At 36.8% G+C, this 7392-nt stretch overlaps 1 protein-coding gene across 2 annotated transcripts in view; it reads right to left on the reverse strand.

Annotated features, from left to right (window-relative positions):
• pax5 (paired box 5) overlaps nt 1-7392 on the reverse strand; it is a 240272-nt gene that overhangs the window by 232115 nt on the left and 765 nt on the right. For both annotated transcript variants that reach the window (XM_062027220.1, XM_062027218.1), the window contains exon 2: nt 4445-4610. The gene's annotated coding sequence lies outside the window, so the exon portion shown is untranslated. The remainder of the gene's footprint in view (nt 1-4444; nt 4611-7392) is intronic.

Genomic DNA, 7392 nt, shown 5'->3' on the forward strand with positions numbered 1-7392 from the left:
ATATATATATATATATATATATATATATATATATATATATATATATATATATATATATATATATATATATATATATATATATATATATATATATATATATATATATATATATATATATATATATATATATATATATATACAGTACAGGCCAAAAGTTTGGACACACCTTCTCAATCAATGCGTTTTCTTTATTTTCATGACTATTTACATTGTAGATTGTCACTGAAGGCATCAAAACTATGAATGAACACATGTGGAGTTATGTACTTAACAAAAAAAGGTGAAATAACTGAAAACATGTTTTGTATTCTAGTTTCTTCAAAATAGCCACCATTCTCTCGATGAGCCTAAAGATGTAGTCACTGAAATGGTTATCACTTCACAGGTGTGCTTGAAGCTCATCCAGAGAATGCCAGGAGTGTGCCAAGCAGTAATCAGAGCAAAGGGTGGCTATTTTGAAGAAACTAGAATATAAAACAGTTTTGATGCCTTCAGTGACAATCTACAATGTAAATAGTCATGAAAATAAAGAAAACGCATTGAATGAGGAGAAGGTGTGTCCAAACGTTTGGTCTGTACTATATATATATATATATATATATATATATATATATATATATATATATATATATATATATACACAGATATGTATGTGTGGAGGGGGGCGTGGCCTGCGGGCCTGCCGCGAAACGGGGTGTGCAAGGACCGGCCTCGAAGACAGCGACAGGTGAGTAGATGGCCCAGGTGGGCCTTGTTATCTAATCACCTGTCGCCTTTATTAGCAGCAGCCGGAACGAGACACGAGGTTGGAGTTGGAGTGGGAGCCAGAGAGAGAGAGAGAGACACACAGACTCAGAAAAAGAAATTTCGTTGAAAAGCACTATTTTATGGAAATAAAACAGTGTTGTACCCCTGATCCGGGCTCTCGTGGCAGTGTGTGGTGGTCCGAGGAACCCACTAGAGGGCAACCTCTACAGTATGTATGTGAATATATATATATATATATATATATATATATATATATATATATATATATATATATATATATATATATATATATATATACACACACACATATATGTGTATATACTGTATATATATATATATATAAATAATATAATATATACATATACATGCATATATACATACAGTACAGGCCAAAAGTTTGGACACACCTTCTCCTCATTCAATGTGTTTACTTTATTTTCATGACTATTTACATTGTAGATTGTCACTGAAGGCATCAAAACTATGAATGAACACATGTGGAGTTATGTACTTAACAAAAAAAAGGCGAAATAACTGAAAACATGTTTTATATTCTAGTTTCTTCAAAATAGCCACCCTTTGCTCTGATTACTGCTTTGCACACTCTTGGCATTCTCTGAATGAACTTCAAGAGGTAGTCACCTGAAATGGTTTTCACTTCACAGCTCATCGAGAGAATGCCAGGAGTGTGCAAAGCAGTAATTGGAACAAAGGGTGGCTATTTTGAAGAAACTAGAATATTAAAGAGTTTTGATGCCTTCAGTGACAATCTACAATGTAAATAGTCATGAAAATAAAGAAAACGCATTGAATGAGGAGAAGGTGTTATATATATATATATATATATATATATATATATATATATATATATATATATATAATATATATATATATAATATATATATATATATATATATATATATATATATATATATATATTCATACAAACATATTCATTTATATACAGTATATACACATATATGTATGTGTGGAGGTGGGCGTGGCCTGCGGGCCTGCCGCGGAACGGGGTGTGCAAGGACTGGCCTCAAAGACAGCACCAGGTGAGTAGATGGCCCAGGTGGGCCTTGTTATCTAATCACCTGTTGCCTTTATTAGCAGCAGCCGGAACGAGGCACAGGGTTGGAGTTGGAGTGGGAACCAGAGAGAGAGAGAGAGACACACACAGACTCAGAAAAAGACATTTTGCTGAAAAGCGAAAGCCTTGCACTATTTTATGGAAATAAAACAGTGTTGTACCCTGATCCGGGCTCTCATGGCAGTGTGTGGTGGTCCGAGGAACCCAATAGATATATATATAAAATATATTCATATACATACATATGTACATATACATATATACATACAGTACAGGCCAAACGTTTGGACACACCTTCTCCTCATTCAATGTGTTTACTTTATTCTCATGACTATATACATTGTAGATCATCAAAACTATGAATGAACACATGTGGAGTTATGTACTTAACAAAAAAAGGTGAAATAACTGAAAACATGTTTTATATACTAGTTTCTTCAAATAGCCTCCCTTTGCTCTGATTACTGCTTTGCACTCTCTTAGCATTCTCTCCATGACCTTCAAGGGGTCTGAAATGGTTTTCACTTCACAGGTGTCCTTGAAGCTCATCCAGAGAATGCCAAGAGTGTGCAAAGCAGTAATCAGAGCAACGGGTGGCTATTTTGAAGAAACTAGAACTTTTGGACAAATGGTAGGAAATGGATGGATGGATGTATTATGAGTCTGCTGAAAATGTGAGCAAATGTGCTGGGTCAAAAGTATACATACAGCAATGTTAATATTTGCTTACATGTCCCTTGGCAAGTTTCACTGCTGTATGAATACTTTTGACCCAGCACATTTGCTCACATTTTCAGTAGACCCATAATAAATTCATAAAAGAACACTTTTGATCGTGACTGTATGTATATATATATATATATATATATATATATATATATATATATATATATATATATATATATATATATATATATATATATATATATATATATATATATATATATATATATATATGTATGTATGTATGTATATAGATATATGTTTATTTATATTTATATTGTTTACTTAAGTGATGACCTCTTTAAAACTTTGCAATCAATCAGAAATATCTCGCAGCTAAATGTCAAACATGGACATGTGTGGCGAGAGTGTTTAACATTTTCCCATCATGCCTTGCAATGGATTCAAACGGGCATCATTTAACATTTTATGGTGATAGGACATTTTTTTTAATGATATCCACAAAGTTCAGTGAACAGGTTGTGTTACGTGTGACCGCGTGTGTTGCCTTTTTTTGCCTGCACCATGACTAGGGAAGGTTGTTTGGATTGGGTCAAATAAGTAAATGCTATGCCACGATAGTACACATCGAGTGTCTCGCATTGTCCACAAGATGGTGACAATTTGCCACCTGTCATACTCATGGGTACTTAAACGTAATATAAAAACTGTTTGGACAACCCTACAATCCAAGATCACAATGTATTCCATTTAAAATGTGTCCCTAGCCTAATGCTCTAATTGTAGTATATTCTATTTTAATGATATGTTTGGTACTCGTTGGGCTACGGTGGGTCTGGGTTAGTTTTTGCCTACTCCCTCACATAAAGCGCGAGTGAAGAATGCCCGACCGACCTGATAAGTCCGAAAGAGACGATACGGTATTATCTGCTCACAGGTGCTGCACGGTGGTTGTTTGAGCACACTGCAGCTAGAAGCATTTAAGTCCCATCTTAAAACTCATTTGTATACTCTAGCCTTTAAATAGACCCCCTTTTAGACCAGTTGATCTGCCGTTTCTTTTCTGTTCTGCACAGATTCGGTGACCACAGATGGGGCGCTAGCTGTCCAAAGTCGGGACCGAGGGTGGACCACTCATCTGTGCATCAGTTGGGGACGTCTCTGCCCTGCTGACCTGTCTCCACTCAAGATGATCTCCTAATGGCCCCTCTATGGACTGGACTCTCACACTATTATGTTAGATCCACTATGGACTGGACTCTCACTATTATGTTAGATCCACTATGGACTGGACTCTCACACTATTATGTTAGATCCACTATGGACTGGACTCTCACTATTATGTTAGATCCACTATGGACTGGACTCTCACACTATTATGCTAGATCCACTATGGACTGGACTCTCACACTATTATGTTAGATCCACTATGGACTAGACTCTCACACTATTATGTTAGATCCACTATGGACTGGACTCACACACTATTATGTTAGATCCACTATGGACTGGACTCTCACACTATTAACTAGATCCACTCGACGTCCATTGCACCGGTCACCAAGGGGGGGGGGGGGGGGGGGGGTCCCCACATCTGCGTTCCCCTCTAAGGTTTCTCATTGTCATCCCATTGGGTTGAATTTTTTCTTGCCCTGATGTGGGATCTGAGCCGAGGTTCTCGTTGTGGCTTGTGCAGCCCTTTGAGACACTCGTGATTTAGGGCTATATAAGTAAACATTGAAGATTGCATTGATTGATAGTCCTGGATAGTCCCAAGTCCTTAATGCTTCAGTTACATGCAGAATTCTCCCAGGAACAAGACTCGCTGCAAGTCTGGGACCAGGGGTGCTAAACTTTGGGTTTGGTAGGACAATCAAGTGTGCGTGCTCGAAATACCTGCCCAGTATCTTGCTGACGCATCCGTGGCTGACGCGGAGCTGGCGGGAGATGTCACAGGGGCGTACCCCCTGGTGGGCGAGCTCCACTATTCGCTGTCGCACGACGTCCGGGAGAGGCCGGCCGTTTACGAACACGCCCCCCAGCTGGTTGACGCCGCCATGTCCTGTACAGAAAGAAACTGTTTGGTTAAAGCCACTATAGGGCTGAAGACCTAAACATCGAAAAGACAATCATCAAGAGTCCCAATGGTCTTAGGAACCAAGCTGGACAACTACTGACCCTTTTAAAACGAGATTTCACGTAAATGAAGGGATTTCGATTAATCATCGAGGCCAAGTCTGAGTCATTAATATTCCCCTGGGAGAGGAGGCCAGAAAGAGATGGGATAGAATAAAAGTAGACACAACTATACTGTCTAATACGTTCATTGGCATCCTCTTGTTGTGTGTTTATTTCATCAAAGCTCAGAGTTGACCTTAGATCAGTGGTTCTTAACCTTGTTGGAGGTACCGAACCCCATCAGTTTCATATGCGCATTCACCGAACCCTTCTTTAGTGAAAAATAAAATGGTTTTTTTCAAATTCAAGACAAAGTTATATGTTTTTGGTAACACTTTAGTATGGGGAACAAATTCTAAGTAACAAAGACTTAATTTAGAGTTTTTAGGACACTATGGGAACATATTCTAAGTAACAAAGACTTAATTTACAGTTATTTGGTTGGGGTTAGAGGGTTAGGGTTACAATAAGGCCATACCGAATAAGGCATTAATAAGCACTTAATAATGAGTAGTTAAGAGCCAATATGTTACTAATTCGCATGTTAATAAGCAACTAATTAATGGTGAATATGTTCCCCATACTAAAGTGTTACCATGTTTTTTTACTGGTGCACAAAATGAAGCGTGCATGAACATCACCTTGTTCAAACAACAAAACCAACACAGTGCATAAACTCACAACAAATGACACACCTGCAAATCAGTGTGACTTCTGCTGTTGCCGTGTCCGTAATACGCCGATAGGGAGAAGTTTTTATTTACACGATGAGTCGGGTGTGTCTTGACCTCCGCCGAACCCCTAGGGTTCCATCAAACCCAGGTTAAGAACCACTGCCTTAGACCAGGGGTCACCAACCTTTTTGAAACCAAGAGCTACTTCTTGGGTACTGATTAATGCGAAGGGCTACCAGTTTGATACACACTTGAAATAAATTGCCAGAAATAGCCAATTTGCTCAATTTACCTTTAACTCTATGTTATTATTAATAATGAATGATATTTACACTTAATTGAACGGTTTAAAAGAGGAGAAAACACCAAAAAAAATGACAATTAAATTTTGAAACATAGTTTATCTTCAATTTCGACTCTTTAAAATTCAAAATTAAACCGAAAAAAAGAAGAGAAAAACTAGCTAATTCAAATATTTTTGAAAAAATTAAAAAAAGAATTTATGGAACATCATTAGTAATTTTTCCTGATTAAGATTCATTTTAGAATTTTGATGACATGTTTTAAATAGGTTAAAATTCGATCTGCACTTTGTTAGAATATATAACAAATTGGACCAAGCTATATTTCTAACAAAGACAAATAATTATTTCTTCTATATTTTCCAGAACAAAAATTTTAAAAGAAATTCAAAAGACTTTGAAATAAGATTTAAATTTGATTCTACAGATTTTGTAGATTTGCCAGAATAATTTTTTTGAATTTTAATCATAATAAGTTTGAAGAAATATTTCACAGATATTCTTCGTCGAAAAAACAGAAGCTAAAATGAAGAATTAAATTAAAATGTATTTATTATTCTTTACAATAAAAAAAAAATTTGACTTGAACATTGATTTAAATTGTCAGGAAAGAAGAGGAAGGAATTTAAAAGGTAAAAATGTATATGTGTTTAAAAATCCTAAAATCATTTTTAAGGTTGTATTTTTTTCTCTAAAATTGTCTTTCTGAAAGTTATAAGAAGCAAAGTAAAAAAATGTATGAATTTTTTTAAACAAGTGAAGACCAAGTCTTTAAAATATTTTCTTGGATTTTCAAATTCTATTTGAGTTTTGTCTCTCTTAGAATTAAAAATGTCGGGCAAAGCGAGACCAGCTTGCTAGTAAATAAATACAATTTAAAAAATAGAGGCAGCTCACTGGTAAGTGCTGCTATTTGAGCTATTTTTAGAACAGGCCAGCGGGCTACTCATCTGGTCCTTACGGGCTACCTGGTGCCCGCGGGCACCGCGTTGGTGACCCCTGCCTTAGACTAAGACTTAAACAAACTTTATTGATCCACAAGGGAAAATGACCTTGAGTTAAATAGAACTGGTCCAGCAATCAGTCAATCCAGCCAGTACCTGGAATGGAACTATGTTGTCATTGCACTTAAAAAGTACATAGAAATGTCATTTTCGGGACAAAGCTGTCGGAAAGCACACACACAGTCGCGATCAAAAGTGTACATACACTTGTAAAGAACATAATGTCATGGCTGTCTTGAGTTTCCAATCATTTCTACAACTCTTATTTTTTTTGTGATAGAGTGATTGGAGCACATACTTGTTGGTCACAGAAAACATTCATGGAGTTTATGAATTTATTATGGGTCTACTGAAAATGTGACCAAATCTGCTGGGTCAAAAGCAATGTTGACATCACATGGACAAAGATAAGACCTTCTGGAGGAACGTTCTGTGGTCAGATGAGACAAAAATGGAGCTGTTTGGCCACAATACCCAGCAATATGTTTGGAGGAGAAAAGGTGAGGCCTTTAATCCCAGGAACACCATTCCTACCGTCAAGCATGGTGGTGGTAGTATTATGCTCTGGGACTGTTTTGCTGCCAATGGAACTGGTGCTTTACAGAGAGTAAATGGGACAATGAAAAAAGGAGGATTACCTCCAAATTCTCCAGGACAACCTAAAATCATCAGCCCGGAGGTTGGGT

Source organism: Entelurus aequoreus, linkage group LG18 (genome assembly GCF_033978785.1).
Source record: "Entelurus aequoreus isolate RoL-2023_Sb linkage group LG18, RoL_Eaeq_v1.1, whole genome shotgun sequence".
Lineage (NCBI taxonomy): Eukaryota > Metazoa > Chordata > Actinopteri > Syngnathiformes > Syngnathidae > Entelurus > Entelurus aequoreus.